Source organism: Diabrotica undecimpunctata, chromosome 1 (assembly GCF_040954645.1).
Source record: "Diabrotica undecimpunctata isolate CICGRU chromosome 1, icDiaUnde3, whole genome shotgun sequence".
NCBI lineage: Eukaryota > Metazoa > Arthropoda > Insecta > Coleoptera > Chrysomelidae > Diabrotica > Diabrotica undecimpunctata.
The window spans coordinates 154,236,335-154,253,902 of record NC_092803.1 but is presented as its reverse complement, the minus strand read 5'-3'; the positions used below and the strand labels follow the sequence as shown (position 1 = coordinate 154,253,902).

At 28.5% G+C, this 17,568-nt stretch overlaps 1 long non-coding RNA gene across 1 annotated transcript; it reads right to left on the bottom strand.

The window, feature by feature from the left end:
* Window positions 1-882: 882 nt before the first annotated feature.
* LOC140440939 (uncharacterized) lies at window positions 883-17,100 on the bottom strand. The gene is made up of 3 exons (XR_011950956.1): window positions 17,086-17,100; window positions 6,528-6,945; window positions 883-1,206 (listed from the first exon to the last, which is right to left on the bottom strand). It is a non-coding gene; the product is annotated as an uncharacterized lncRNA (long non-coding RNA).
* Between the last annotated feature and the right edge of the window lie 468 nt (window positions 17,101-17,568).

The following is a 17,568-nucleotide window of genomic DNA, read 5'->3' as shown; positions in this document are numbered from 1 at the left end:
ATATCGATATTGTGCATTACTATGTATGTAAAATTAAGCAAAAAATCAAAACTTTTAAAAATTTAAATCATGAGTTATTTCTAAACAAAGGACCTTTGTGATGATTTCGTACCGTTTCAAAAAAACACCTAATATTTAAAAAAAAACTGTTTTTTTTAATCTGTAAATTAATAATAGCAAAATAAGTAATAAGAAACAAAAAATTTTTTTTGAATACATGAAAAATTCGGCGTTATAGGGTTAAAACCAATTTTTTTTAAATAGCCAGTTTAAACCGACTAAACTTACAGATCATATAAACAATACATAAATAAAGTTAATTACAAAGCGGTAAAGATTAATTTTATTTGGGGTGCTAATTAGGGGTAATTTTCACGATGTTTTTACCAAAAAAACCAACTTTGTTTTGAGCGTTTGAACTCGTTTAGATTTATGCTAGAAACTACAAAAAAAAATTAAAGCCTTTTGTAACACTTTCAAAAAGTTTTGATGAGTTTTAGTAAGTTCTTCATTTTTTAGTTATTTCACATTAAAATTATATTCGATTTGGAATTTGACAAATTCGAATCTACTTACCTACTCTGCGTAAACTGGGTGTACAGACTTCATAAGTACACCATTTTATTTGTTTTGTCTAAGAATGTTTTTTTTTTTATTAATACTTCCTTTTCAAGGTAATTATGAAAGTAAAGTAGAGGGTAAGAGGAACCTAAAACCAAATTTTACGCAAATCACTCGTGACTGGAAAAATTACACTCCAAAACGATCGTTTATTAAAGCAATTTGTTGTTTCATTTCTGTTATAAGGCATAATCCTGTTTCTATGAGCTGTATATATATTTATTTTTATTTATTTCAACGTTTTATAATTCACTTTTCAAATTATTGAAACTTTCTATTTTTCTATTTTAACAGCATTTAATATAAAGGATAACTTATTTATTTACCACAGTCAAAACAAACTAAATCAAATTTTATTTTAACTAGATTTACTATTTATACTAAATTTTTAACAACTTTTGATGTCCACGCAAGGTCCACCTTTATTCTTTCTAATGTATCCTGGTAAACATTCGCATCCTGGTCCCCTACACACCGCTGGGCAAATTTGACATGATGACGGATTTCTACGTTGGCAGGTTTCTTCCTCACAACAAGATATGCATGATACAGATCTTGCATTTGGACCGCAAATATCTGAAAATTCTAAAAATTAAAACGATTATTATAAAAATGAGCTGCCTTAGTAAGAAATATTACCAAAATAAATCCCAACCTAAGATCTTTGACGTCGCCAAATAAAGGGTCAGCTCAGAGCAAGTACAAGAAATAAATTTATTATAAATATTATCTATATAATATATATATATATATATATATATATATATATACAGGGTGAGTCACCACCAACAAGACGAAAGATTACAGCGAAACGGTAAAAGATTTTAAAAAAAATTTAAATGTGCAGTATGTAGGTTGATAAAGGCTACATTTTAAAATTATTCTGAAATATACAGGGTGTCACAATAAAGCGCGACGTTTCAAAGTTATATATTTTTTTATGGAACACCCTGTATTTTATTGGATTTTCTAATTGTCTGCAAAAAATAAGGTATAGTTTCATGAGACTTCCCTTTACCTATCTACAGAGTGTTCTGAGTTATGTCGAATTTTCTTAAAATGTAAAACTTTAAACGAGGACTCATTCTTAATTTATTTAAGCAATTCTAATAAAATTACTCATACATCTAAATAGCTGGATATTGGTCGAATGTATTTCATGATTAATTATTAAACATTTATTTACAGGGTGTTCAAAATTTCTAGTTTCATTATTGGATTATTCAATGTGTAATATAAGGCTTATTTTAAATAGAACACCCTGTATATTAATGAATTAATAAATTAAAAAAAAATTTCTCTTTCGAATCATATACAGATGTCCTATAACTAGGACTGATAGTTTTGCCGTAATTTAAAATATTTATAATTGTTACTTTCGATTTTTAAACCCATCATATTGACATATTGTTATAAACGAAACCAGTGTAGTTGTAAATACATTTTTTGTAAATAAATTAAAATTTTTACGTCTTTGGATTTGTATTCGTTGTGAATAGGATAATTAGTATTAAAATATGATGAAAAGAAAATAAAAAAAATTTGTTGAAAATCTGATGTTTTTTAGATTTTCTACGATTCATCAAGTGAAAGGCAACTGCGCAGAGATTACAGTTTTCAAAAATGACGTAGATATTAACGTTATGTTTAATTTTTTGTATTATTTTAAGTATTAAAATAAGTTTAATATTTAAATAAAAATAAAACTGTAAAATACATTTATTTCTTTGAAGTCATACTAATAGATGTACCTATAACTTTTTTTACCCACACTCTTTTTTTTTAACAATTAATTACATAACGAAACAAAAAGAATTTTAATAAAACAAATAATACAAAATAATACAAAATGAATAATGAACATAAATAATACAAAATCGTCCAAAACTTACTATAAGTAAAAAATGTTCAGGTATGTAACAGATGTTGAAATTGCTTGCCATCTTGTGCAATACAACAAGCGATTCTATCTTTGAATGATTTATTTACATTATTTACCATGTCAGGAGTTATTGAAGCAAACGCGTTTGAAATTCTTAATTTCATGTCATCTCTAGTAGTAGGAGGTGTAGCATATAAAATATTTTTAATATAACCCCATTTAAAAAAATCCATCTTGGTTAGTCCTGGTGACCTAGGGTGTCAATTATATGAACCACCTCTACCTATCGATCCGTTTGTAAATATTCTGTTAAGGTAGTTAGTTACATCAAGTGAGAAATGAGCAGGAGCTCCGTCCAACTGGAGCCACATTTTTGTTCGTAGGCTAAGTGGAAGGTTCTCAAACAAAGTTTGAGAACCTTCCACTTGGCAAAAAATCTTGTTTTAAAAAATTTAAGAAATTTGTCCCATTGACATGTCCGTCAAAAAAATACGGGCCGATAACGTACTCGCCCACAATGCTGCCCCAAACATTAACACTCCATCGGTGTTGGCGATCAACAGTACGAAATAAATGTTTATTTTCTGTGTCATATAAATGAAAAATTATGTCTATTTACTAGACCATTATTATGAAAAGTCGATTCGTCTGTATATAAAACATTTAAAAAAAAATCAGGATCTTCTCCAACTTTATCTAAAGTCCATAAACAAAAATTTAAACGGTTACCATAATCTTGTTCTGTCTAATGCTGGTGAAGTTGAATGTGATACGGATGAAAGTGGTTGGTCTTAAGTATTCTAAATACACTAGTTTGACTAATTTCTAATTCACCCGAAATTTTTCTTGTACTAATATTTGGGTTTTCCGTAACGTAACAGAAAGCAGGACATTCAGTTCGTTAACGTTGTCACCAATAATTAGGTTATTTTTATTTACCTTTTCGTATGCAACATTACCAGTAGCACAGAATCTATTAATTAATCTCTCAAAAACTTCCTTTTGTGGGTGTCTTCTATCAGGATACTTTTAAGCATAAACTTTAGAAGCTAAGAGACAATTTTCCAAACATTCTCCAATGCAAAGTACGAAGTCGACTCTTTCATGGATAGCGTAATTTTTTATTTTTAGGAACAATGAAAGTTAGATATTACACACGAATGTTTATATTTTGACAATTACCAGACAATAATGTCATACAATGACATTAACTAACTATATCTTTTGTTTTAAAATCAATATGTATAGCATCGAGGAAAGCACAAAAATAAATCTTAATCATATCACAACAGGGAGTTCAGAGAATAAAGCCGACGATGAAGGATATCAGATTGTGACAACAAGACGCAAGAAAATAATGGGAACTGGAATTGGTGATAAGGATTTCCATGGAAAATCCGAAAAACCAGACAAAAAATTGTGGCTATTCATCTCAAAAGTTCCGGATAGTGTAAATGAGGACCACATCAAGAGTTTCATAATAACTAAGACTAACTGTGAGAATATACAAGTAAAATTGTTACCAACTGACCATAAAAGAAGGGATAATCAATGTTTTATGATAGGTGTACTACCTGACTTAAGGGAAGAAATTTACAATCCTGCTTTTTGGCCGAAAAAAATTGGCATTGAACGATTTAACTTTAGGTTAGGAAGAAGATTCTTAGATCGAGAGCATCATAATAGAGGTCTGTCAACTGGAGAAGATAGACCAGACTCTTTTTTAGTCAAGTAAATCCAAGAGAAACGTTACTTTTATCATCACCAGACAGTTGTTTAAAAATATTGCAACTAAATGCTCAATCTTTGACAAATAAGTTACTCAAACTTGAAGTGTTAACATTGCAGGAAACACCCGATATAATTTGTCTATCAGAACATTGGTGTACTGAAGAAAACATCCAATTTATGACCCTGAATGGATACAACATCGCCGCTTATTTTTGTCGAAAGTTCCATATCCATGGAGGATCCATCATCTACATCAAAACTGATATTAAATTCAAAACATTAGATGTCTCTACCTTAAGTGAAGAAATGGTGTGTGAGTGCTGTGCGATTTCTCTGTTTATAGCCAATAGGAAAATTTGTGTTATTAGTGTTTATCGTTCGCCATCAGGAGAAGTTCAGAGTTTTCTGTGTAAATTACATAATATATTGGAGCTATGCAGTAAGTCATATCATGATATTTATATTTGTGGGGATCTAAACATTGATTATCTTGTCATGTCTAATAATAAGCAATCTTTTAATGAGTTTTTAGTTGGTTATAATCTGAGAGTCACATCTGAGGCTCCTACAAGAGTTTTCGTAGATAAAGTAGGTAAAACATCATCTACAAAATTGGATTACATATTGACAAATATCGAACCACATCTTTATAAATCAAATGTGTTCGAGGGTCACTTCAGTTACCATAAAGTATTTTCACTTAGTGTAAATTTGCAAGCCAATAAAGTATCGAAAAAAGATAAAAAACCCATCAGTTACAGGGATATGTCAGATGAAAATATGCGGATGTTTAAAGCAGGGATTTCTTCTACAGTTTTTGATGAAGTTTATTCACAACTGAATGCTGAATATGCCACAAATTCATTTGTTAGCATTTTAGATTACAATCTAAATTTATATTGTCCAATAAAAACACGGTATAAAGCACACAAAACAAATAAGGCTACATGGGTAACAAATGAGGTAAGACACGCTAGTGAAAAACTAAAAAATCTACACTGGATAGCAAAAAATATAGGGAGTCTCGAGTCTCAAGATACCTATAAACAGGCAAAAAAAGAATATAATTCTTTATTAATAAATACTAAAAAAAACTTTCATAGTGACTTAATTAATCAATCTTACAATATACCAAAAACAATTTGGAATTTAGTAAACAGTGAAACTGGTAGGCAAAAGAACAGGTCTGATATTATTCTACATTATGATAATAAAATTATTACCAAGTCTTGTGATATTGCTAATTCGTTTGCCTCATATTTTGCTACAATTACAGAATACAATCTTCAAACTCATTTTGGTACATCGTTACCTTCTTCTTGTACTACCTCAAAAATGTGTAACAAAACATTTTTCTTTTTACCCGTAACTCCAATTGAAATAAAAAATTCAATCGATCAACTAAAAAATAAGCCTAGTACTGGTATTGATAACATATCTGTAAAAATAATAAAACTGATAAGTGATCATATATCGATTCCTTTAACCCATTTAGTTAATCTCTCAATAACAACCAGCCAATTTCCATCCATATTTAAAATGGCAAAAGTTATTCCAATCTTCAAAAAGAATGACCCTCATGATATTTCAAATTATAGACCAGTATCTGTCCTTAGCATAATTTCAAAAGTAATAGAGAAGGTTGTATACAACAGAATGTTAAATTTTATAGAAGAATACAATTTATTAACTCCAACCCAACACGGCTTTAGATAAAAAAAGTCAACACTCACGGCTGCATGCAGCTTGTTTGAGCGTATTTATGATGAATTAGATAGTAGAAACCACGTGGCAGGACTATTTTTTGATCTATCACGTGCTTTTGACTGCTTAGACATAACATTTATTCGCAATAAATTATATAACGTTGGTTATATAATTTAAATATTAATAGATAAAGGAAAATTGGGGAAGAATACATAACGAGAAACTCCATACACAACTTAGGTACAAAGGTTTAAGAAGATAAAATTTAAACGATGGCAAAAAACATGGAAATAAGGAAGGAGAGTACAAAATAAAAAAATACTTTCCAATTAACCAGTCTCCGGTTTCTTTACCTTTTAATACTTTGCAATTGTAGAGGTAAACGATATTCTAACAATAGTGGAATTTTTTTGGTATAAACTGGCTGCTATTATACTATTTTTAAAATTGTTTAACAAAATATACTATGTAAAACTAATTTGAAGTTTATGTTTTAAACCGGTTAATTTTAATACCATCAACTAAATTTTGTATGTTTATACAAAATTATTAAAGATGAAGAATAAAAAATATGGAATTTACTTACCATCTTGGCACTGAATCTGTGCAATTGTCAAAATTAAAAAAGAAAATATTATTATGCTGTTCATCATTACTGCACGGGATTTATCTCGTATTACTAACAAGTAAACCAGTCAAGTTGCATATATACACAAAAAATTCAATTACATAATTTGCACACAAAGTTATTTGCATAAACAATTATAATTAGAAGTTTATAGTATGCGTAATACAAGTTTTGTTTGTAATTTACCTTGAAAACTATTTTCTAATTTCCAGGAAATAAATCCAAAAGAAGTACAGATTATAATCTGAGATGTCTAACTAACTTACTGGTTTTATTTTGAATTATTGTAATTAAAGTAAGTGATCAATGAGAAGTGTCAGTAAATTGGTATTTTATAAAAAACACTAATTTTTCTATGTATAGAATGACGTAAGTTCTGAATTAATCAACCAAATAAAGAAATCCTATCAACATTTGTATATTTTTGGTTAATTTTGAGTCTATTAACAGCATAAAAATAAACGATTTTGAAACGTTGAAACTATTTTATTGTGACATTTTAATAAGCCAGCGGCAAATCCCCAAAAAGATCTCTATGACCCATAACTTGTTGGCAAGAGGGCAAACTTCGTACCAAAATGAGAATATAAATCGGAAGTCAAAAGATTGAAATCGAGTTAATTAGTATTTAAATGGGAATAAGCCCCAATTAAAGGTTAAAATACGTTTATTGACGTTTCAGTTTCCACTTCTCAAAATCGTTCTCAAAATACAAACAATGTTATATCTTCTCCATATTATACTACGGAGTTGAGTCCTAGACACTCACTGAAGCGATGGAGAAAATACTTGAAGCCTTCGCGATGTGACTATACAGAAGAATCCTAAGGATATCATGGAAGGACATCTAGAATCCTTAGAATATCTAGGACATATAATAGGAAACGGTAATAAATAAAGATTACTGAAAATAGTAGTAGTAGATTACTAAAAAGTATTCGAAAAGCGAGGAATTGGGAGAAGAAGAATATCATGGTAAAAAAAGCTGAGAAAATGGTTCTCCACAACAACTAATCTATTTAAAGCATTAGTTAATAAAATAATTATAGCCAGAATAATCGCCAATATTCTAAACGAATAGGCACCAAAGGAAGAAGACCAAAATATTTGTAATAAAAATCTGCTGTTTTAAAAATTTTTTGATTAAGGTGGGAGCAGAGTGATTAACATTTTCTCCCACCCCAATTTTTTTTTAAATTTTATATATAACTCGTGATATCTCAGCTTAGTTTAAATATTTCGATTTCTGGATATAACAAAGTACGCTATGCACATTTTTCCAAACCATGAGATGTGTTCGAACTCTTAACTTTAAATAATTAATAAAATAAAAATAATAATAATAAAAATAATTAATAAAATAATATAAATAATATAATATAAATAATATAATATAGTTCATATTACCGGTAAATCTCCGTTTAACGTTTTATCTGCCCTAGCGACTCAAAATAGATTAATTTACGATTGCATAATCGATTTTTTGACCAAATGTAGTATTTTTCTTTAGTTAAAAAAAAATTGTTTTTACTTTTTACCTTTGTTTTCTCTCCTTTATTTCTATGTTTATTCCTATTTACCGTGGCCTAGTTCTCCTGTGTATGTTATATATTATAATGTCCTGACGGGCCCCTGGACGTGAAGCGAGTGACCCATGTTAATTGTATGTGTTTATGGATATATATGTGTATGTATATATATATATATCTTTTCTCTTCTTTTTGTTAAATGTTGTACTGATTTCCCAACTTTAAATTTATCTATTTTAGTGTATTCGATTACAAATTACTCAAAAACTTTTTACTGCGCCTAATGAGATTAAAAGATCATGTAACTGGCTGTATGGCAAACTGCCAAAGCCATATAAAAAAAAAACTCTTAACTTGAATTTTTCCTTTCGCTGCGGCATACCACATTTGTATAGTAGTATGTGTATTGTAGTAGTACGCCCTTGCGAAGGTAGCTTTTAACGAAAATTGCAAAATTTTTAACGGAATGGTTTGTAATATCCCATTGTTAGCCAAAATAATATTTTTTTTAGTATTTGTTGCAAAGTGCTTATGTGCTTCCTTCTGCATATTTGTAGGATTGTCAAAAAATATGCGAAGGATGCATCTGAGCATTTCACTAAGAGCATGCAAATATTTATGATAACATTTATTTATCAAATTGTAAAATAAAACTTATTCAAAAAAAAAGAACAGTGCAAGATTTCATTTGATAGTCCACGAACCATTCGCCTAGACAGAGATCAGGTTTTTCTATACATGCTGCACAGTGGTATATAGTATCTTCTTATACAATATTGCTTACATTAGTTATAAATGAGGGTGTTGTTGTTGGTAATAAGGGTTTAGTTGTTGACAACGGTTTTTTCAAACCTGAAAGTCTATATTGCTGAAGTTTTTTACTTGAATATTTGTTAAAAATATTCTTTAAGTGCCGTCTCCCTATCGAAGGTTAGATATCATCATCATTATCTTTACTCTATATACTGCTGCTCTGAAGAGTTTTATAGAACTGCATTTAAACCAGTCCCTTAAATTCTTCAACCATGACACTCCCCTTCTTCCTATATTCCTTCCTCCTCTTATCTTTCCCTGTATTATCAGCCTTAGCAGTTCATATCGCTGTCCCCTCATTACGTCTCCCAGATATTGTAACTTTCTTATTTTTATTGTGTTTATTAGTTCGCAGTCTTTGCCCATTTCTCACAATACTTGTATTTATTAACCCTTTCTATCAGTACATTTCCCAAATGTATGTTTGTTGGTATATTTGTTTTCTTTGTTACTATCGTGTATTTGGTCTTTTTATATTTATTTTTAGTCCATATTTTTCACAGAAACTGTTTGTTTTGTTTAGCAGTAATTGAAGTTGTTCAGCAGAGCTTGCCATAATCACGGTGTCATCTGCATATCTTACGTTGTTAATAGATCTTCCGTTAATTATTATTCCTTCACTTTGAGATAGTAATGCTTCTTTAAAAATGGCTTCACTATATACATTAAATAGTAATGGGGACATAATACATCCCTGTCTAACTCCTCTCGTGATTTCAATTTCTGGACTGGGTTTGTTATCTATTACGATTTATGCTCTTTGATTCTAGTAGAGGTTTGGTAATATTCGTAAGTCCCTATGGTCTATGTTTTTTGTCTTTAGAATTTGGACTAATTTTTCATGTCTTACCTTGTCAAATGCTTATTCAAAATCAACGTAACAAACATGCACATGAACATTCATATCCATGCATCTTTGAGATAACACTCTAAAATCAAATAACGCTTCTCTGGTTCCCAGTCCGTTTCTGAACCCAAACTGACTATCATCTATTCCTTCTTCCATTTTTTATTTATACGACTATGTATTATTTTCAGGAATAATTTGAGAATGTGACTTATTAGTGATATTGTTCTGTATTTAGTGCAATATTTAGCGTTTGTATTTTTAGGGATAGCACAAAAGGTGGAGAGTAACCATTGTTTCGGTATGTGTCCTGTTTTGTATACTGAGTTAAATAAGTCTTTTATAATGTCTAAGGTTTCATCATTTATGCATTTTAAGGTTTCTATAGGGATTTGGTCTGAACTTACTGCTTTACCATTTTTGCTGCTTTTTAATGCCATTTTAATTTCCTCTTTTAATATCTATAAAACCATATCCTCTCTACTTCTTTCTCCATCTGTTCTGTTCTATTGTCCTTGAACAGTTCATTGATGTATTTTGTCCATCTCTTTATTTTGTCGTTAGTATTCAACATAAGTTGTCCATTTGCATCTTTCAGTATTCCCGGTTTTCTTGTTCTATTGTTGTGAGTTAATTCTTTAATTTGTTTATGTGTGTTAAAACTATCATGTCTTTTCTGGTATTCTTCTATTTCTGCGCATTGTTCTTTTAACCATTGTTCTTTCGCTTTCTTAATTCTGTATTTGATTTTTTTATCCACTTTTTTGTACATCTGATTATCTTTGTTTTTATATTAATGTCTTTCTTCCATTAAATCTAAAACTTCTTTCGTCATCCATTGCTTCTTTTTATATCTGATTGGTATTCGAATTTCTGTTTGACTTTTACATATTTCTGTCTTTATTAATAACCATTTTTATCCGTCTGAGTATTTTATAAAATTTGTTCTTTAACACTTATTAATCCGTTGTTGATTTCATTATAATTGTGCAAGTATAGCTAAAGAATAAGGATGGTAAGTTTTTATGCCATCGTAATTTCTTTCATGTCACTGAAGAGTATGACATAAGCTAATCTCGGAGATCTATTCCACCTATAAATTTGTTGTATTGAACAATAAAGACTGGTAAAAAATAGTCTATTGGTAGTATTATGAAAATCCAGTAAAACAATAATATAAGATATAAAATTATACACACAAGTAGAATGTTCAAGTGACCACCAACTAATACTAGGGCAAATATTCATATACACGAGGATGAATATGCTACACATATGTACACAAATGTATTAACACACGAAAGAAAAATTCCACAGAGCAGTTAATGAGGTGCTGGGCATTGAACAACGAAAATGTTTTGATGAATATAGTGAAATAGAAGGGATGATTAAAAATAAAAAATATTTAATATGATTCAGTAATAGCTAAACGACAGAACCCCAGGAACACTAGAAGAATGTGTTTCTTCAAACAAAAAAGAAAGCAAAGATTAAGGCTCGAGAAGAACGAGTACTGACGGAGAACGTACAGAAATATAGACGACACAATTGGGTATAACAGATCAATAAAAGCATGAAAAAAATGAGAAAACATCATAAGAAACAAAAGAAAGTAAAAATATCACACAGATAATTATATCAAAAGAGTGGATAAACCATTACACAACATAATTGCAGGAAAATAGACCGGATAGTATATCTTGCAAGACCCTGTGACAATAATGACGAAAGAAGTCAAAGTTACAGAGAAAGATATAATTAAAGCACTTCTTCTCATGGCGCCGTCTCCCTTCAAAGGTTGGCGATCCAAATGGCAATTGTAGTTTTGAAAACTGCTGCGCGAAAGATTTCTCCTCCATCTCCTCGGGTATTTCAGCCACGAGTTCTGGCGTCTTCCTACTGATTAAAGCACTGAAGAAAGCCAAAAACAACAAAGCCACATGATCAGGTAAAATAAAAATTGAACTGTTAAAAGATGGAGACGCAAGGATCATATCCTTTATACGACATTTGAATGAGCATGTTTTCCAATTGACACCCTGTATCTTAAATACTGGTATATAATTATGTTAGATAGCAAAAACAAACCCATCCCTATATCGTACTTCCTACAATATTGCAACAATCAGTTTAGACAATGCTTTTAAAAAGTTTTATTGGAAATGAATTAAACGTAATGGATTTTAACTTTAAGTATTTCTTTACTGTAATTATTCCAAAAAAATTAATCAATAAAGCCTCATTTAATTTTAAATTTAAATATTTTGTTTATTTGTAACCTAGGTTTATGTGTGTATATTTAAGATTTTTTTACTGCTTCAGAATATGCTAAAAAATGGTTACAATTATTTTATCAGTAAATATAACGAAATTTAAGTGCTGCAGAGTGCTGCCGAAGCAGCTGTAGTGATAATAATTGTTTTTTTTTATATATTTATTTAATGTCGTCCAAACTACTGAGGTTATAGACGACAACAATAGAAAATATATATTAGAACAAAGAAAGGTTATAATAATAATTACATACTAACATAAAAGAAGATTGATATTATGTAATTTGTAATCCAGACTAGATTTTAATTGAAATATCTTTTATGCCTATAGCCTTTAAAAACTTTATAATATTGTTTAGATGATTATTGTCTCTAAGAAGCTCGCCTATGTCGCTGGGAAGGTTGAGTTTACATCTCGTTTCCTGGAAAATTTTATATTCGGTTAAAATATGTTTTATTGTTCTGTTGGTTTGACACTGGTTGCAGTGTGACGGATTGTCTCTTGTGATTCGATAAATATGTGTATGGCGGGTGTGACCAAGTCGAAGTCGAGAAAAGATGACTTGTTTTTTTCTAGGTAACACAAAGGTTGCTGGAGTATATGTTTTGAATATCGCAAAGGGCATTCATTGAGTCAGTTATAATTGGGTAATTTCTGTGGTCCGTTTTGTTAATGAATTATAGATCTTCAAGGATTGCGTATAATTCTGCATTGGAGATAGTCCCGTTGTTATGCACCTTAAATTTAGCATTATGAGTATTACAGAAAATAGCTACCCCCACTACGTCCGTTGTTTTTGAGGCATCTGTGTAGAACTGTCGGTAGTCGCTAAATCTATCCATATCTTTGAAGTGGTTTATTAAAATGGCTGGTGGGGATTCCTGTTTAATAAATTTTGATAGGTCAGTGATTACTGGTGGTTTATTTACAGTCCTTGGAGGAGTAGTGTTTTCGAAAGGATGGTATATTGTCAGGAATATTATGCTATATTTATGAAGAAATCGGTTAATTCGTTCTTAGAAAGGCGGATTGCATTGAGGATGAGATGAGAAGTAGTGATTGAAACGATTGCTATGAACGTTATGGTAGACTGGGTTATCTTATAATAATTTAAAATACATTTGGTTAAAGTGTTAAAACAAAAGTTTTTAGTGTTTATTGTTAGATAAAATAGATCTAAGATGAAATTGAATCAAGTAACGGTGAAATCCACCACTTTTATATATATATATATATATATATATATATATATATATATATATATATATATATATATATATAGATATATATATATATATAGATATATATATATATATAGATATATATATATATATATATATATATATATATATATATATATATATATATATATATATATATATATATATATATAATTCACTTCTTTAAATTCAATAATATAGGCGGTACTACAAATATGTGTTTATTTGATCCACCCACTGTAGCGTATTAATGTTTTAATTAGTTACCTGCAAAGAAGGAGGTTTTCTTTTACTAGCCTAGCACTGTCTACGAATCTTTAGATTGGTTACTGTTATCAGTACAGTCAAAAACAAGTAGCACCAATAATAGTGATATGAGTAATTTGTAGGCATGATACATTAATTATTTAAGTAGACAGTTTTTCTTAACAACACCCACAAAACGAGAGTGCTTAAAAGGTTTTTATATAAATACTAAGAATTTAGTAAATAATAATAATTATAAAGTTTCATTAGAAATAACTTTCTTATTTCTGAAATTAAAATTACATGCTTTTGTTTTTGATTTGTCCGAAAATGGTTTTCAAAAAGTTATAATATATCAATTTTTAAATTTAATAAAATATTAAATTTAAACGTTAATATAGCTTATACCTTTAGTATTTTAATACAACAGAGGAGTATATTTTGCCCATCTTTTAGGAAGTTAAAAATAATAAGTAAAAAAATGGTTAAGTTTATTTTCAATATCTACTAAACTTACACCTTATACTAGTTTTGTGTTAGAAAGTGTGTGGTCGCATAGAAAAGTCAGGCATTAGTAATTAACTGCAATTAGCTAGTATCTCACTATTTATGAAGATAGCTACACTTGAAATAAAAGTTCTATTGCCATCTGATCTAGTCACCGAATACACATATAAAAATTTCATAAAAAGCAGTCCAACCTTTTCGGAAGAGTATGGCGATTAAAACTGTGATACGAGAATTATATATATATATATATATATATATATATATATATATATATATATATATATATATATATATATATATATATATATATATAAAAGAAAAGAAAAGAGTAAGAAAAAAGAAGTACTTGTGACTCGTTGGGAAAAAATATATAAATGTTTTGGATGGGTTGGAGTCAATAAAAGGGGCTATTGGTTAACTTTTTATTATCTCGAGCTTTCACTTGTGTTTAAAATTATTATCAAGAGCTGCTAAAAAAGACAAAATATCTTACAAAGTTGAACTAGAAAAAAAAATTTTTTGTTAACTCACCAAATAAAATTAGTTTGGTTAATAAAATTGCTGCTAATACATCTCAAAAAGAATTAATACAAAAATATCCTTATCTAATAAATGCTTCCCTGAAATTAAAATATAATTTTGAAAACATTTTCTTAACACAAAAACAATTGAATTTATAAATAAGTTAAAATAGCAAGCAATTACAAATAAGCCCCAATGTCATAAATGCCAACTTAAAATTTTTATTTTTGACAATTATATTGCCAAAAATAAAATTTTGTTTAAAAATTATTTTTTGTTTAGTAACAAAAAAGAAGAAGATTTATTCACAATTGATAATTGTCTGAAAAAATATAACAGGTATATGGAAAATTAAATCAAAATGTGATATTTTACAAGTTTCATATATAAATTATTATAAAGAAATAATATAATTATAAATTTTGCTTAGATTTTGAATTTTTGATCTTTTGTTTAAATTATTATCACTTTTGCTAATACAAAACATTTCCAAAAAAGTCCTTTTCAATTTATTACTTTCACTACATAAAATTTTATCAAAATTTTTATGTTATCAAAATCCATAATTTGGTCTTTATCGATTACATGCTCTGCCAAAGCACAAGATGGTTTTTTAATTCTGCAATCACTTTTGTGAGAAATAATGTGATTTTATAGATTCCTTCCGGTCTCACCAACATACTCAGCTTCACACTGAGTACAACTAATGCTGTATACTACATTCGTTTTTTCAAATTTGTCTATAGGATATTTAGTTTTGGAATATAAAGATGAAATAGTTTTGATGTTCTTTGTTGCTATTTTTATATTGTCAATAACCTTTAGTGTTTGTATTAATTTAGGTGTTAATGGTGCTGCTGGTAAAAGGTAGTGAATGATAATAGATGTTCTGATTGTTAGATACAATGTTTTGAGATTTAGCAAAAAATGTTGTTAAGTTATTTATATTAACAATATTAAAAAAAGCATCCTATGTAGCATATCTGGAGAATAAGAGTTTTCAATTAAAATATTTTTTAACAATTAAAAATCTTCTTGTAGATAATCTGGATGAGAAAGCTTTAAAACACGTTCTTTTAATCCTGTTATAAGGTTCAGTTTTATCTTATTTGGATAATGAGAGTAATATCTTATAAATCTATTACTACATATGGATTTTCTGAACCATCTGGTTTTCAGCATATTGTCTGTATTTCTTTCAATTCTCATGTCAAGGATAGTAGAGAATTATCTACCTTTTTCTCAACTGTAAATTGTATTATGTTGATTATGATTGTTGAAAATATTGACTGTTTCATGAATTTTGTGTTTAGGAAGTGCCAAAACTAAATCATCTACATATCTTTTAATAAAATTAATGAAAAAAGTGCAATTGTTGATACAATCACTGATAACATCATCCATGACATAGCTACTTAGAATGGGTAAAAGACTAGATCCCGTAGGACTACCAAAAATTTGTTTATAAAAGACACCATTAAATATAAAAATATTAGAATCAAAAACAAAGTTGATAAGTGTTTTGAAATGTAATAAGTCAATATTAGTGTGTTGCGAAATCTCATTCCAATGTTTTTCAACACTACTTATGATTAAATCTAAAGGTGAATTTGTAAAAAAAGATGTTACATCAAAACTAACTAAAACATAATTTTGTTGTAATTGGAAATTATTAATGAAAGAACTAAAATCAAATGCATCTTTAATGTAAAAATTGTTGTTTAAATTATAAGCATTAGTTAAGATGTCAGTGAGGAGCTGTGCTATTGGTCCATTAGGAGGGCATAAAGATGAAACAATTGGTCTCATAGATAAAGTTGGTTTATGTATTTTAGGTAGAGCATAAAACCGTGGAGCAATAGAGTTATAAATTTTGAGCTCTTTTGCTTTTTTATTATCAATAAATTTCTTTCTGTTTAATTTAGATACTAGACAATTTGCTTTTTGTTGCAAAATACAAACAGGACTTCTTTTTTATAATTCTCCCAATTTACTTTCTTATATTGAATCAATAATCAGACCACTTAATGATAGTCAAAAAGATGTTGTTAGATCTAAATGTACAAACGTTATTACAAACTTTTTGCATAAAGAAGTCAAAGATAATTTTTTAAATAAATACTATGTACAAACTAAACTTTTTCTTAAAAATCATCCTAAAATTTACATTGTCAAAAGCGATAAAGGTAACGTAACTCTTGTAATGTATAAATTAGTAATGTATAAATATATAATGTATATTTGTCTCCCCCGTCAAATATTAATTAATGTGTTTTTGCGCTTTTTCTAAAAATTATGAGTTTAAAAGTTATTTAAGATGGACAGTTTTATCTGAAGCACCATATACAGTATACGCCTTAAGACATTATAATAAAATAGTTTAAAAACAATCATTGGTTTTCATGTTAAATAAACACAGAATTAACTAAAAACGTCCAAATGATAATAAAATGTCTTTATTCGTTTGATTAATTCTATTTTTCTCAGAAATTATGTCAATATTTTTGTAGAAAAATAATTGTTTTTTTAAAAATCCAATCTAGATTATTACTTACTTTAATTACAACAATTTAAAATTACACCAGTGACTTGGTAAGACACCTCACAATTATCATTTGCACTTCTGTTGGATTTATTTCCTAGAAACTAGAGAATAGATTTCAAGGAAAACTACAAACAAAGCATTGTTATGCATACAATAGAGTATACATTATAATTTTTATGCAAACAACTTGATGTTCAAAATATGTAATTGCATTTTTTTGTATATATATAATGCAGCTTGACCGGTTGACGTATTATCAATACGAGATAATTTGCTTGCAGTAACATGAAGAACTTAATTATATTTACTTTTTTAATTGTGCTAATTATACAGGTTCAATGCCAAGATGGTAAGTAAATTCTATACTTTTTATATTTCGTTTCTTATTCTTTTCATAACAACTCTTTAAACATTTAATTGGTGATATTAAGGTTAAGCGGTTAAAACATTGGTGGTATTTAAAATAAAATTTTTAACTTGTTTTAAGTACATG